Raw genomic sequence first — 17,126 nt, 5'->3', positions numbered from 1 at the left:
CAAGCCAACAAACAACAAACAAACAAAGAACAAAAAAAAAAAAAAAACATTATAAAGGCATAAAAAACAGGAAATAGATAATTGCTCCTTGCAAATAATGGGATATAAGACTTTAACAAAATCAAGTAAAAAACTAATTAGAAAGAATTAGATAATAAAAGTACCCTGCTGGCAAATGATGTGTCAACACGCATAGCTTTCCAATATACTGACAATAGCCAGTTAGAAGATTTAAGAACTAAAGCCATTATCGTTTAAAAAGAATAAACTGCTTAAGAATGAACTTAAGAGGGCCTGTGAGGTGGCTGTCCAGGTGAAGGTGCCTGTTGTGGAAGCTGGCAGCCTGCGTTCAATATCTGGAACCCACATAAGAGGGGAAGGAGAGAACTGACTCAACAGAGTTGTCTTCTGTCCTCTACATATATGCTGTGGCAGGTGCACACACACACACACACACACACACACACACACACACACACATACACACTCCTGGATACATTAATTTTCCTTAAATACCTACGTGTTTCATGTCAGTTTAGTAAAAAAATGTCATTTGTGTTACTTGGAATGTTGTCTGTTTACTCAGGGAAGTTAGTACAGATAGTCAGGCAGAATCTGGAAGATTAACGTCTAGCTTTAAGGTTATAACAATGGAGACTCTGACATTACCACATGCTTTATTTGTCATAGGATAAAGATGTGCTAGTGAATCTCTAGTATTAAGATAATCAGGTGTTTGGTTGTAAAGTGCCTTACCATGTTCGAGAAGAGGGTTGGTAAATTATTTTATAATTTTAGAGTGCATATGGCCTTTCTCATAACACTGACACTGGCAAGTGTTTTGTAACTTTGAATGCAGTTATAAAAACCAACACAACAGGGCTGGAAAGGTGGCTTATTCGTTAAGAGCACTGGCTTCTCTTCAGTGAAGAGGACCCAGGTTTAATTCTCAGCATCTACATGTCAGCTCACAACTGTCTGTAACTTCAGTTCTGTGGGATTTAACACCTCACAGAGGCACACATGCAGGCAAATTACCAATGCACATAAAATAAAAAAAAATCATTAAAAAAGGACTTATTTTAAAAAAGCAAACAAAAACAGTAAAACAAACCCTGAACCAAATCTACATCAGTCAGGAGTGAAAAAGCTGGAGACAATATTCGCTTTTCATTTCAAATCTGAAGGAGCCAGTTTTTACAATGACTGCCAAAGCCATGTAAGAAAAGCCCAAGAGGTAGGCGGAGAAATGTACAGAGGACGCAAAAATAGTCGGCAGGAGGGAAATGACAGCACCTTAAAACATTTGGAGATATTAATAACTTTACTCATTCCAGAAGATGTGTGTGTCATAACTTTATGGAGGGACTGTTCATTGTGGTTAGTTGGGAAGTTATTAAAGTATTGTCATTTCTGTAGAGAGAACACGGAGGACAAAACAGTGTCTCTTTAGTGGGCAGTTTGGCAAAATTTATAACAGGAAAAAAAAAACCATATTCCTTAGATTAAGAAATTTCATTTTAGAAATTTAATTTAGGTACTAATTGTCCTAGATACACTACCTTAATATATTCTGTCAAAATCATTCACATGAATACATTTCAGATGAGCAATCAAATGACTTACATTAGCAGATACTCATTGTAGAAGTGTTGATGCTGGCTGAAGGTCGGAAACAGCCATGGGATGCCCAGCAATTCATCATATTACAGATGAACATTAGAAAGGGCACAGTCACAAAATTCCACTGAATTCTTTTAGCTAGTAACTTGTAAATGTCGTTGCGTGGCAGAAACGCAAGGCACAGAGCATTACCTTTGTGTAAAAGTATGCATACGGGATTTGTTTGGTGGAGACGAATCTTACTATGGGGCTAGACTAACCACAAAGCTGGGTTAAGGTGCATGCCAACATATGTGGGCCTGGCCATGATGTTTGCTTACATATAAGATTAGTGACAGCTTCTGAGGAGAAGAATTTGCTGGCTGAAGACAGTCTTATTCTCTTTAGGGGAAAAAGGTGGTTAGTTCTCATTTTACCCACAAGATTCCTTTGCCTCACAAGCAGAAGAGGAAGACTGTTCGACTGTAAGTTCTGAGTAATGGAACTCACACTCAGGTGATTCATCCAGGAACACACTTCCTGAAGTGTGTTTCCTGGTGACCGACAATACAAGTTCTGCAAATGAAAGCCGCCCGAAAGCATTGGAATACTGGGTTGAACAAATTAAGCTCCCCCCTTACCCCTCACCTTACAGGAAGCACATAAAGAAAAGAGCACTCCCAAAAGTCATTTAATCATACATTTTTAAACATTAACTTAAGAGAAAATTTACATGTATGGGTGTTTCGGCTGCATGTATATCTATGCACTTAGTGCCTACTGGGTGCTCAAGGAGGCCAAAAGAAGGCATCAGGTCTCTGAAAGCAGACTTACAGAGCTGTGAGTGGCTATGTGGGTGCTGGGAGTGGGACCCAGGTCCTCTGGAAGAACATCCAGTGCTCCTAACTGCAGAGACAGCTCTTCAGCCCTACCTAAACAGTAACTATTGAAAAGGAACATGAAGAGCTGTCATGTTAGAAATACTATTTTACTACTTAAATGTTGCTTTGTTTTTATTTTTAATAAATCAGTATGCTTGTACTGGTTACAGTTTTTGTAAAGTTGACACAAGCTGGGGCCATGTAGGAAGTGGAACTCCAACTGAGAAAATGCCCCTATCAGACTGGTAAATAGACAAGTCTGTGAGGCCATTTTCTGGCTTACTGACTGATTCTAGAGGGCCCAGCCCACTGTGGGTGGTGCCTACCCTGGGCAGGTGTTGTAGATCTCATAATAAAGTTATTGAGAGCAAGCCAGTATGTAGGTTTTTTTTTTTTTTTTTCTCTAGTCTCTGTTTCAATTCCTGCCTTTGGATTCTTGTCTTGCCTGAGTTCCTGTTTTGGCTTCCTTCACTGATAGACTATGATGGGGACATGTAAGCCTGTAAGCCAAATAAACTCTTTTCTTTCCAAGTTGCTTTGGTCATGTTTTTTTTTTTTTTTTTTTTTTCCTTCACAATAATAGGAAATGAACCAGGAGAATGCTTTTTATTGTAATAATCACCAATGGAACATAAACTAAATTTGCGTGAATGAATGACACACAGAACTCTACTTACTCTGTAGCAACATCATTTTATGACTTATAAACCAGCACTCTTGGTTTATTATTTTATTTTTTGTATACTATTTTTATTGAAGAAGAAGGAGGAGGGGGAGGGGGAGTAGGAGAAGGAGGAGGAAGAAGAAAGATAAGAAGAAGAAGGAGAAGGAGGAAGAGAAGAAGAAAAAGAAGAAGAAAGAAAGAAAGAAAGAAAGAAGGAAGGAAAGAAAACCCAATAGATACTGGAGCATGGTCAAACTCCCAGTGGCCAACCCTTAAAGGACACTGAGTCTTCTCCACCCCCATCCCCACCAGAAGCCATCAGTTATAAAGAGCTACACTCCAGTATCTCCATCACAACTTTTCAGAGTGCTCTTCAATGGTTTCCTGTCTAGACTGTTTCTTTGTGTGTGTGTGTGTGGGGGTGTTGAGGAAGAGGTGGACACAGAAGCTTTCTTCTGTGTTTCTCATTCTCAGCTGTCATCGATGGCACTGTAAAAGAAGCTTGTTTGTCCTTTGTAGTTAGCAGCAGCACAGATAGGGGCTTACACATGGTTTTGGGTGACAGCATGAGCCATAGACATCAGGATAGCTTCAGGTGGCAACAGAACCATAGACATCCCATGGCTACATCCACATTCGGTAACACGGGCCACAGATACCAACATGGCACAGATTCCAGACATCAACATTGCCATTTGTAGCAGCACAGCCCATAGACACCAACATGCCTCTCCTTCAGCAGCATAGACATTAGCATGGCCTTTTAGTGGTAACCATGACCAAAAACATTGCCTCTAATGGGAGGACAGACCACGGACATCAACACGGCCCCTGGTCACAGCATGGACCAAGGACATGGATTCAGGTGGCCTCAGAGATTACAGACATTTCAATGACCTTCGGTGGCAAACATGGACCCCAGATGTCAACATGGCGGCCCTCAGCAGCAGCATGGAGTACGGACATGGATTGATTTATTTTTAAGATGCTGTGGCTTCGAATTTTTTTCCCCACATGTAATATCCTTCAACTCACTAGTTGGTTGTGTAACTGAAACTTCTTCAGAGTCATAAATTGGCACTAACAAGGTGCTACATCTGGTGGAACTGGAGTAACAGGTGTTTGTGAGCCGCCCATTGTAGCTGCCACAAAAGTAGGTCAAATTACAATAAGGTTTCTAGATTGCAAAAGAGCAGTCTGTATTATTAATGGGATATTCCGGGGACTGACTGAATGGAAGTGAAGACCTCAGTCTCATTCAATTAAGCATTTCTGAAAGCATTGAACAGGGCACCTGGTCATGGGAGGGGTGAGAGGAGATCAATAGGTGGATTGCCGTGGAATCCTGACCATGATGGACGGTGGCATCAGAATGGGAGGTCAAAGGCACGGCTCCTAACCGTTTCCCATCTGCTCACATTTGATTGTTTGATCAGGTCGCTCAGTCACATAGGCTTCGGTCTTGTCATGTGTACATTCAGGGACTGGAGTTTGGAGACCATTATATGGGCTCACATATTTAAGACTTTAAGGTATTACTAGGGTGTTTAATGGAGTCCAGATTATGTGTCTGTGTAAGTTTCCACATATGAGTACCATCTCTCACATACCCTAGGGTAGCCATTTTGGAGAAAGAAAGTATTCAATAATTGGTTCCTTGTCAATTTCAGATAATGGGAATTTGTGTGACAGATTTCTCAGTGTTGGCTGAGTTCATAATTACCCCTTGGGAAAGTACATACAGGATTTTTTTTTTTTTAATTGAACAACTTTACTTTAAAAAACAGAGATAAATGTACAGATTTTAAAAGCATTTTTGCATAAAAGTATATGAATACATTCTTGTCATTACTTGATTTTTTTTAAAGGTTTGATAGTATGAATTAAAATCTTACTAGTTACAATGAGCATAAAATACATGTAAAACAAGATGTAACCTGGAAATAGTCAGTTTTCTTGGTGTGTAAAGATTAAACATAATGTTTTTTCTTTCTTTTTTTTTTTTTTTTTTTTTTGGTCTTTGTTTTTCTTGAACTTCATATAGTCTGTGAGTAGTTTCTGAGGGTGTTCAGAGCTTTCTGGGGTTAGTATTCAATTATCAGTGAATGCATATTATGTCTGTTCTTTTTGTGACTAGGTCGATATTCTCTAGGTGCATCCATTTTCTTAAGAATTTCATAAAGTCATTGTTTCTGATAGCTGAGTAGTACTCCATTGTGTAAATGTAACACGATTTTTGTATTCATTCATCTACTGAAGGACATCTGGGTCCTTTCCAGCTTCTGGCTATTATAAATAGGGCTGCTATGAACATGGTGGTGCATGTGTGTTTGTTGTATGTTGGAGCATCTCTGGGGTATATGCCCAGAAGTGGAATAACTGGGTCTTCAGGTAGTACTATGTCCAGTTTTCTGAGGAATCACCAAACTGATTTCCAAAGTGATTGTATAAGTATATAACCCCACCAACAGTGGAGAAGTGTTCCTCTTTCTCCAAATCCTTGCCAGCATCTGCTGTCATCTGCATTTTTGATCTTAGCCATTCTGACTGGTGTGAGGTGGAATCTCAGGGTTGTTTTGATTTGCATTTCCCTGATGACTAAGAATGTCAAGCACTTCCTTAGATGCTTCTCAGCCATTCAATATTCAATTGAGAACTTTTTGTTTAGCTCTGTACCACATTTTTTAATAGGGTTGTTTGATTCTCTGGTGTCTAACTTCTTGAGTTCTTTGTATAACTTGGATATTAGGCCTCTATCAGATGTGGGATTGGTAAAGATCTTTTCCCAATCTGTTGGCTGCCATTTTGTTTTCTTGACAGCATCCTTAGCCTTACAGAAACTTTGCAATCTCATTAAGTCCCATTTGTCAATCTTTGACCTTAGAGCACAAGCCATTGGTGTTCTGTTCAGGAAATTTTCTCATGTGCCTATGTGTTCTAAGGTTTTCCCTACTTTCTCTTCTAATAGTTTCAGTGTATCTGGTTTAATGTGGAGATCTTTGATCCACTTTCACTTGAGCTTTGTTCAAAGAGATAAGAAAGGGTCTATTTCATTCTGGCATGCTAAGTGCCAGTTGGACCAACACCATTTGTTGAAGAGGCTGTTCTTTTTCCATTGAATGTTTACAGCTCCTTTGTCAAAAATCAAGTGACCATATATGTGAGGGCTCATTTCTGGATTTTCTATTCTATTCCATTGATCCACATGTATATTTCTGTACCAGTACCATGCAGTTTTCAGCACAATTGCCTTGTACTATAGCTTGAGGTCAGGGATAGTGATTCCCGCAGATGTTTTCTTGTTGTTGAGGATGGATTTCGCTATTCTAGGTCTTTTGTTATTCCAGACAAAATTGCACATTGCTCTTTCCAACTCTATGAAGAATTGGGTTGGAATTTTGATAGGGATTGCATTGAATTTGTAGATTGCTTTTGGTAAGATGGCCATTTTTACAATGTTGATCCTTCTAATCCACGAGCCTGGAAGATCTTTCTATTTTCTGAGATCTTCCTCTATTTCCGTCTTCGGAAATTTGAAGTTCTTGTCATACAGGTCCTTCACTTACTTAGAGTCACACGAAGGTATTTCATATTGTTTGTGAAGGGTATCTTTTCCCTAATTACTTTCTCCGCATGTTTGTCCTTTGAGTAGAGGAAGGCTACTGATTTGTTTGAGTTAATTTTATATCCAGCCACTTTTCTGAACTTGTTTATCAGCTTTAGAAGTTCTCTGGTGAAATTTTGGGGGTCACTTACATACACTGTCATGTCATCTGCAAACAGTGATATTTTTAATTTTACTTCTTCCTTTCCAATTTGTATCCATTTGGTTTCCTTTTGCTGTCTAATTGCTCCAGCCAGGACTTCCAGTACTATGTTGAATAGGTAGAGGGAGAGTGGGCAGCCTTGTCTAGTCCCTGATTTTAGTGGGATTGCTTCAAGTTTCTCACCATTAAGTTTGATGTTGGCTATTGGTTTGCTGTATATTGCTTTTATTATGTTTAGGTATGGGCCTTGGATTCCTGTTCTTTCCAAGACTTTTAACATGAAGGGGTGTTGAATTTTGTCAAATGCTTTCTCAGCATCTAGTGAGATGCCCATTTGATTTTTGTTCTTTGAGTTTGTTTATATGGTGTATTTCCATATATTAAACCATCCCTGCATCCCGGGGATGAAGCCTACTTGATCATGATAAATGATCATTTTGATGTGTTCTTGGATTTGGTTTGCAAGGATTTTGTTGAGTATTTTAGCATCAATGTTCATAAGTGAGATTAGTCTGAAGTTCTCTTTCCTTTAGGGTCTTTGTGTGGTTTAGGAACGAGGGTTATTGTAGCCTCAAAAAATGAGTTAGGTAGTGTTCCATTTGACTCTCTTTTGTGGAATAGTTTGGAGAGTATTGGTATTAGGTCTTCAATAAATGTCTGATAGAATTCTGTGCTGAACCCATCTGGACCTGGGCTTTTTTTGGTTGGGAGGCTTTTGATGACTTCTTCTATATCTTTAGGTGTTATGCGATTATTTAGATGGTTTACCTGGTCCTGGTTTAACTTTAGTATCTGGTATCTGTCTAGGAATTCATCCATTTCCTCCAGATTTTCCAGCTTTGTTGAGTATAGGCTTTTGTAGTAGGATCTGATAGTTTCTTGAATTTCCTCAGTTTCTGTTGTTTTGTCTCCAGTTTCCTTTCTGTTTTTCTTAATTTGAATACTCTCTCTTTGCCCTCTAATTAGTCTGGCTAAGGGTTTATCAATCTTGTTAATTTTCTCAAAAAAAACAGCTCTTGGTTTTGTTGATTCTTTGAATGGTTCTTTTTGTTTTTATTTGGTCAATTTCTGCTCTGAGTTTGATTATTTCTTGCTGTATACTCCTCTTGGGTGTATCTGCTTTCTTTTGTTCTAGAGCTTTCAACTGTGCTGTCAAGTTGCTAGTGTATGCTCTCTCCAGTTTCTTTTTGGAAGCACTCAGGGTTATGAGTTTTTTCTCAGTACTGCTTTCATTGCATCCCATAGGTTTGGGTATGTTGTGTTTTCATTTTCATTAAATTCTAGAAAATCCTTAATTTCTTTCTTTATTTCTTCTTTGACCATGCTATCATTTAATAGAGCATTATTTAGTTTCCATGTGTATATGGGATTTTTGTTGTCTTTGTTGTTATTAAAGCCCAGCCTTAGACCATGGTGATCTGATAGGATGCATGGGAGTATTTCAATCTTCTTATATCTATTGAGGCTTGTTTTGTGACTGATTATATGGTCAGTTTTGGAGAAGGTGACATGAGGTGCTGAGAAGAAGGTGTATTCTATTGTTTTAGGATGAGATGTTCTGTAGATGTCTATTAATTCCAATAGGTTCATAACCTCTGCTAGTTTCACTTCATCCTTGTTCAGTTTTTGTTTCCATGATCTGTCCATTGATGAGAGTGGGGTGTTGAGGTCTCCCACTATTATTGTGTGGGGTGCAATGTATTTTTTGAGCTTTAGTAGGGTTTCTTTTATGAATATGGGTGCTCTGGTATTTGGAGCATATATGTTAAGGATTGAGAGTTCCTCCTGACAAATTTTTCCTGCAATGAGTAAAAAGTGTCCTTCCTTATCTTTTTTTGATAACTTTTGGTTGAAATCTACTTTATTCGATATTAGAATGGCCACTTCAGTTTGCTTTTTGGGGCCATTTGGTTGGAAGTTTTTTTCCCAACCTTTTACTCTGAGATAGTGTCTGTCTTTGTCTCTGAGATAAATTTCCTGTATGCAGCAAAATGCTGGATTCTATTTATGTGTCCAGTCTGATAGCCTATATCTTTTTATTAGGGAATTGAGTCCATTTATGTTAATAGATATTAAGAAATAGTGGTTGCTCTTTCCTGCTATTTTTGTTTTTAGAGGTAGAATTGTGCCTGTGTCTCTTTCTTCTTTTGGTTTTTTTTTTTTTTTTTTTTTTTTTTAGGTATTTTCTTGTTTTTACTAGGATTTAGTTTCCCTCCTTATATTGGGGTTTCCACCTCTAATTCATTGTAGTGTTGGGTTTGTGGTCAGATATTGTGTAAATTTAGTTTTGTCCTGGAATATCTTGGTCTTTCCGTTTGTGGTGATTGAGAGTTTTGCTTGGTATAGCAGCTTGGGCTGACATTTGTGTTCTCTTAGGGTTTGCATGATCTCTGTCCAGGATCTTCTAGCTCTCATAGTCTCTGTTGAGAAGTCGGGTGTGCTTCTGATTGGTCAGCCTTTATATGTTACAGGACCTTTTTACCTCACTGCTATTAGTAGTTTTCCTTTGCTTTGGGCACTTGGTGTTTTGACTATGTGTCGGGGGAATTTTTTCCGATTGGTGTAGGGGAGCAGGAACTCTTCCGTAAGGACTCCGTTTCCACCTGGAAAGCCCTTCGGTGCAGACCAAAGCTCAGGCCATTTGCCACAGGGAACAGTGGAGATCCGGGGGTGCTGGCCAGGTACATGGAGAGATGGGAACCAGTCACTGACAACATAACCAGGAATGATCACAGACAACAAGATTGCAAGAGGAAAGGGAAAGAACTTACACAATGGAAACCAAGACAACCTGGCAACATCACAAGAGAACCCAGCTCTCCCATCACAGCAAACAGCAGAATGCCAAACACTCCAGAAAAAGAAGACTCAGACCTGAAATCATACCTCAAGATGATGGAGATCTTTGAGAAGAGCATGAATAACTCATTTAAACAAGAACGGGAGGAAAAGCGTGAAGAAATAAACACTTCCAAAGAGGAAACACGAAAAACACTCAAAGAAATCAAAGAACTAGAGGAAAACAGAACCAAAGAGATGAAGCAATTGAAGAAGGAATTTAAAATGGAAATGGAAACAATAAGGAAAATACTAAAAGAGACAACCCTAAAGGTAGAAAAGCATACAGGATTTTTACAACAGAGGTATAAGTCTGCTGAGGAAAGACCCTAGGCACTTGTTTCTCATGTTTCAGAGGAAATTCATAATGTGGATGTTAGCCAGCATCAGTGCTCGTTTGGTGACTTTCCTTTCATTTAGTGAATCTTCTGTCTACTAGTAGATTTCTAAACTTGTAGTTGAGGCCTCAATTCACTGGATTTATGGCATCTGGAAATGAGCTTTAGATTTTGATCCTGTGTCATAATTAGGGGTGTGGCATAACTCTTACAAGGGGCACCCGAGAGCCTGAATTCGATTTTGTTCTGTGGAGGTGGATGCTTTGTTATATAGGAAGCACTTGCCTAAGGGAGAGATCTGAGTGTGACTGAACTGCTAACTGCCTGCTTCCTCCCTTTTTAGCAGGAGACGTATTTTGTTTTTACATGAGATGACAAACGAGAGAATTATCAAGGTGCAGTGAATTTTAAGAATCCCCTTTCAATTTTTTTTTCAAGCTCTGTTTAACCTTGCTTCTGATATCATCTTGTGCATTACTGTCGAAGGGGCAGCTGCCTTTGAAGTGGGGAAGCCTTGCTGCTGCTGGCAGTCACGACGGTAAAATATAAGAAAGGGCTTTCCGTGGAGTCCTTGCTGATGCACAGCGAGGCCTTATTACCTGCGTGAAAGCACGTGTGTGTGAGTACCTAAAGACCTGGAGTGCGTGGGGGCAGATATGTGATGATGGCCGCCGAGAGGGAAGAATTATCTCATGAATTAGGGATGTCCTTTCATAATTCATGAGCTGCAGGCTGAGGAGGAGATGAAATCACCTGAAAAGCATCTGGAAGCAATCTGTAATTTTAAAGAGGCAGCCAAAGAGCCCGTATCTCTCCAGTACATGGTGATAGAATTGTGTGTGTAGGATTCTGGGGGGAGTTAGTTGTTACTAGCTAAACGTCTCACCAGTAAATGCCCACAGATTTGATTATGAGGTGTTGCTCTCTCCTCCAGGGTGCTTAATAAGGGATTAATTGATTAAAGTGAAGAAGGTGGGTTAGGATTATTTATTGGCAGGTGAGGCATCTTTTTATTCTAGTCTTCATGCAGGCATGTTACTGGTTACTCCAAGGTGTGTCCAGTTTGGACGATTAAATTCATTTTAATCCCCGTTTTTTTTTTTTTTTTTTTTTTTTTTTTTTTTTTTTGTTGTTGTTGTAACCAAAGGTACTATATTTCAAACTTTGAAGCTGTGTCTATCTAGGTTAAACACAAAAGTTCTAGGAAGTGATCTTTTATATTGGTCTATTGCAGAAAAATTGTGATGTCAGTAAGTGGTTTGCCATCTGGGTCTTGGACAGTTTTCAGTCTACAGAGCTGTGGGAAGGATGCATTTGTTCTCTGGCTTGGATTCTTAGCTTAAGCTGCCTAGAGATGGGAATATTATACCCAATACTAAGAAAACGTGACTTCCCTCCGCCGTGTTTATGAGTAGTCATGGTCATAAGTGATTAAAGCCCAATGCCTATCTTGAGCTGCCTTTCCCCTCCCTTCCTCCCTCCTTCCCTCCCTCCCTCCCTCCCTCCCTCCCTCCCTCCTTCCCTCCCTCCCTCTCTCCCTCCTTCCTTTCTTGTGTAGTTCAGGCTGACTTCTGATTCATGAGCCTCCTCGCTAAGCTGGAATTAAAGATGTCGCCAGGCCTGGAATGTCTTCCTTCTCTGAAGTATAAAAGCCATTGGCTCATCTTATTTATAAACTCATCAAACCCACTAATCACTAGCAGAATTATGCAAGATAAATATTGTGGTAACAAGTGTAGTTGACTGCTTCTCTGTCACTGGGCATTTAAATCTTTTCCATCATTAAAATGACAGCACTTTTTATTTTCTTAAAAATATTTTCCTTGCAAATGTCCTCCATCTTTCCATCCATTGTGATGTTGAGTGATGGTTTGTGGTTGCTGCCTTCCGTACCTCCGAGCATTTGGGGTTAGTCATGGTAGATACTCTTACTTCTGTCTGGATACTTCCAGCTTATTTGTTGCACAATAGGGTTGGAGTCATATGTCTGTGTTGTAAGACCCGCCTGTTTGTTAGGCTGGTGATAGACATGTATCTGAAAACAGACTTTGGCTGGGGAGAGCAAAGCTTAAACTTTCAAATTGTCTTCTGTAGATAGGTACTAGGGGATGTCTTGGGAATATTGCACATTTTTTTTCAAAGTTTTTCAGAACAATTACTTTGATCCCCTTTGGACTTTATATTGTCATGCTATGTTAATGATGCTGTTGGTTTATGGTGTGGATTTATTTAGCTTCATGTGTTTTATTCTCTATATAGTTATTCTATAACACTCAGAGAATGGAAGAATGAAAGTTGGAAGGGTGGCTTACTGGCTAAAAAGCACTTGCTATTCTTACAGAGGACTTGAGTTTGGTTCCCAGAACCTTCTTCAGGCATCTTACAAACACCTGCAATTCCAGCTCTAAGAGACCCAGCGCCCACTTCTGGCTTCTCTGGGCACTGCATACACATGACTTTCCTTCACATAGACATCTTAGGAGTGCATAGGTTATGCCTTGTTGAGGAGATAGCAGTTCACAGCCCTTCTCTACATCTATATCTTTTTGCATATTTGTTCAGGATGTTCTATGAGCCTCAGATGAGGGTGGTAGAGATGTCTCATTTAGGGTGAAGCACTCAACAGTCATTATCAGCTGTTTTATCAGTTATGAATCTCTGCATTAATCATTGACCACTATGAAGGGAAGCTTCTCTGACCTATGAATGTTGGAATGGTTAATCTTAGTTAGCAACTTGATCTAGAATCTCCTGAGAGAGATACTGCTGGGCTTGTCTGTAGGGATTATTTTGACTAGGTTAATTGAAGTGGAAGACTCCTCCACTGTGGGTAGCATCATTCCCTGGGCTGGGGATCTAGACTATAAGAAGAAACAGTGAGCTGAGAACATTTCTTTCTGCTTCTTGACTATGCACACAGTGTGACCAGTTAGCCTCTGGATACCAATTGGCCTGTGACTTTTCTTGCCTTAATAAATTGTATCCTGAGACTATAAGCCAAAATAACACCTTTTCTTTCTGCCTTAGGTTGCTTTTGTCAGGGTGTGTTATCGTAGCAACAAGAAAAAGTAAGAAAGACTGGTATAAACATACGTATTTAAAGAGCACTTGGCAATATGTCCATTTAGAAGAACAATAATAGTATGTTCTCCCACTAAGCCTATTACCTCCCCAGCCATGGACTTCTGAGTAGGTTGCAGAACCAGGGGTCATTTTCCTTCTATGGAGTGGGTCTCTAATCTAATTAGAATGCAGTTGGTTATCTACAGCACCATCATGCTGTTATTGTACAAGCCGGCATATCTTATTGGCAGGTCAGCATTGTAGTTCATAGGGTCCAGCACTGGGTAAGATTATTGATGTCTTTTTACCTCAATGACCTGCATAGCATTTTTTGGCACTATGAAAGATAGCCAGCAGGGAGGAAGCTTGCAGCTCGGTTCCAGCTTAATTTCTCCATGCCCTGCAATCTCAAGGTATGGCGCCTTCAGCAATAGAGTATCACCGTCTAGTTCAGGAGGGCTTCCAAGAACAATGACAATGTCTCTGAAACACAAAAATTAAAAACAAATAATTTTATGATAAAGGCAAATGTGACCTGAGGACACCTACCCAGTACACACACAGAAGTGCAGATTTGTATTTGTAATTTACTAGTGATGACAAGGCATTTCCCTCCTTTCTGTAGATTTTGAGTCTTCTGGTGGTTTCAGGACAGAGCCAAATGTTAAAGACGCCTTCTGCGCTCCCCTGAAAGGTGAAACGAACAGACATAACCCAACAGTGAGCTACTGAAGAAAGCAGTCGCAGGTAATGTTTTTCTTACCGTGCTTGTTTAGTTTGAGCCTGTTTGGAGTCACCTGGGAGGGGCAACCTCAGCTGAATAATTGCTTTCATCAAAACAGACTGGCCCATGGGATGTTTCCCTGTTTAGTGATTGATGTGGCAGGACCCAGCTCACTGTGAGTAGTGCTCACTGTTGTAGGTGGTCCTCCATTTTATAAGAATAACAACCACGGAGCAGATCACTAACCATTGGGTTTCTGTGGTCTCTGCTTCAGCTTCTGCCTCTGGGTTACTGCCTTGGCTCCCCTCAGCTGTAGACTGAGCTGTAAGATGAAATAAAACACTTCCCCTCCAAGTGGCTTTGTTCTTGTCATGGTTTTTATCATAGCAACAGAAAGCAAACTAGGATGCTTATGAGATTGCTATTGGTATGTATCCAGTTATATTTAATAAACTAGTTTTTAAATCAGCTCTACTTGAATATATCTTCCTATGCAGGTGAACATTATCCTGTTCAAGCAGAGTTTTTGATAACTTATACTCTATTTTCTACTTAAATATTTATAAGACATTTCTTTGGGAATGCGTTCCGGACCTCCAGTGGCGTTCTTTTAAGCATCCTTTTTTTCAGTGGAGGCATTTGTCAGCACTGTGGCACTGTATTTGAGAGAGAGGGAAATGCCTTTGGAGTAGGATGGTGAGTAGAAACACTATTATGTTGACCAAAGCCAAAGAAATAATATAAGGTGAATAGTTTTCCTTTTTTGTTGTCTCTGCGTGTCTCTGTCTCTAGGGAGAAGGAAGTGTGTGTTTAACAGTGATAATATTGTTTAAAAAAGTGATTAGATGGTGTCATTTACAGAGAAACATTATTTATTTGGCTTATAAATATTGCTGTTCCTTCTTATTAAGATCAATCAATCTGTCATGGTTATAGAAATGTTACTGTATTAATCAGGTTAAATAAGGTGATTTCCAAACTCTTATGCTGTATACCTCTCAGGCTTTTTAATTTGCCTCTTATAAACGACTCCCTGCAGGTGTTTTGGAATGTTTCTCAAAACATTATCAGAGTGCTTGTTAAAATACACATTAAAAGTTTCAAATTACAGGCCTGGTAGTAGAGAGTATGCTTAGCAGGACAGAGGTCCTGGCTTACTCCTTCACACACTTACAATTCAGATTACTGCATTCACAACAGAGGTCCTGGTTCACTCCTTCACACACTTACACTTCTGATTACTGGATTTCTGTCATGACAAGGCCTAGGAATCTGCATCACTGACATCTCGTAAAGGACAAACCCAAACTTCTATGTATGTATGTACTTACGTATGTATGTATGCATATACATGTGAGTGCATATACATGTATATACATCTAGACATATCTGTTTTATAGTTATTTACTTGATTTTTGCTTTGAATGCTGTAATTTTTTATGCTATTTTGACAAAGGTTGTATTTCTGAGTAACTTATAAGGTCAAATTGAAGATATAATTGGGTCAGATTGAATAAAATATTTAAGCTTTATAACTACATTAGAAAGGGAAATGTTTTTTCCTGGATGTAATGAGCATGGCTAATTTTTCTCATCTAGATGCCATGCACTAAGTTGTCTTAGACATCTACTTTTCGGATGTCCTAGTAAATCTAGGGCAGAGAACAACAGGGGCAGCAGAGGCCCCTGGAACCCAGGCTGCATACACTGGCGTCCAGTGCAGTGTTTCTCAATAGACCTTGTGCTGAGGCTGGGCTGGGGTCATACTTTGGAAAGACATGATGTGTTCTTTCTGCTGTCCTAAGATCATGTGAATGCTTCAAAGCCTTCCAATGAAAGGGACCATTAAGAAGAAATGAAGTTGCCACTTTGGTAGGAAACTGTTTGCAGTGCATCCCTGCAGTTCTGTCTTCTGTTACCCTCCGACCATTTAAAGCACTAGTTCCTGGGACCTAAGTGGAGTCAACATCATGACAGTAAAGACTTGGCACCAGGGAATCCTGTCAAAATTCTGGCTCCATCCCCAGAAATATCGTTCGTGCCTCTTGGCTCCAGGAAGCAGTATTTGTGGAAAGAATGATTCTTAATAGTGTTTTTGGTTTTTTGGTTCTGTTTTGTTTTATTGGTTATACTCTAAATATTGTACTTTGAGAATGAAGTGTTTTGCTTTTGGTTTTTCAGTCAAGGTCAAGAGGGCATTGGGTCAAGTCCGAGAGAACAGCATATGTGTAGGAGTGTAACAGGACCTTGGGTAATGAAGGGATCTACCATTCACATGCATGTTTGGGGAGGAAAAGATAACACTGACGGTGCGCAGCAGGAACACAAATGGCAAATGGATCTGGAAATGGGCTTTAAAGTATCCAGACAGCATAGCATGAAGCACACAGGATCGTCCTGAGGCGGTGCTGTCAGCAGAATTCATGTCAGGGATTTTGGGTGTTCACGGAACAGTAAGACAAATAGCAGGCAGACAGGGGCAATTGCAGCCATCCCGAGCTGTTGAGAGGGAATTACATATCTGAATATTCCATCCGTGAGTTAAGAGCTCCTGAAATCAGAGAGTAGCCTTTATAACCTCAGCATGCAGCCTTGGCACTAAGATCCGAGTCACCAGAGTCACCAGAGGCTCTGTGTGAACCAGTGGGAGGCCACTGTAAAAGATGATTTTCAACAACAATCTGTCCTCAAGAGTTGTTTGGGACTAGGGCTTTCCAAGTAAATACCACTAGAGGAACTTCCAAATTGAGTAATGGTTGGGTAGATAAGCAGCTATAAAAAAACAAAACACCCCCCCCCCCAATCCAACCCACCAACTAACCAAACAAACCAAAAACCAAAAAGGAAAAGTCTGAAGTTTAAACATTTGTGTTTGGACATACCACTTTATAATCGAGTAGATTTGAATCTATTGTCTACTTTCTTTTGTGCCCGAAGGGTTTTTGTTTGTTTAGCCACTTTATCTCCTCGTACAGCTCACGAACTTCATAATTTCATTCCACATTGGTTGGTTTGTTTCCAGCATTTAATGTCTCTTCTAATAGACTTGAATAGTTTAGAATGTTTTTGTCTGATTACGTGTGCTGTTTACTTTTTTGGGGTTTTGTTTGTTTGTTTTGAGACAGGAGTTCATTCAGTAGCTCAGGGTAGCCTTGAACTCATGAAAGTGCTTTTGCTCCAGTTTCTTAAGTGCTGTAGGATTAGAGTTGTGAGTCATCACACCTGGCACCTGTTTTATTTTTATTTTAT

General features: G+C 39.7%; 1 protein-coding gene across 9 annotated transcripts in view; it reads left to right on the top strand.

The window, feature by feature from the left end:
• FHIP1A (FHF complex subunit HOOK interacting protein 1A) overlaps positions 1-17,126 on the top strand; it is a 232,918-nt gene that overhangs the window by 54,869 nt on the left and 160,923 nt on the right. For 5 of the 9 annotated variants that reach the window (XM_080915258.1, XM_080915256.1, XM_080915253.1 and 2 more), the window contains one exon: positions 13,779-13,900. The exons of the other annotated variants lie outside the window; for them this stretch is intronic. The gene's annotated coding sequence lies outside the window, so the exon portion shown is untranslated. The remainder of the gene's footprint in view (positions 1-13,778; positions 13,901-17,126) is intronic. 9 annotated transcript variants of the gene reach the window in all.

The sequence above is a fragment of the Micromys minutus genome, assembly GCF_963924665.1.
Source record: "Micromys minutus genome assembly, chromosome: 4".
NCBI lineage: Eukaryota > Metazoa > Chordata > Mammalia > Rodentia > Muridae > Micromys > Micromys minutus.
Note: the sequence above shows the minus strand (reverse complement) of the source record. Positions and strands in the feature narration are given on the sequence as shown.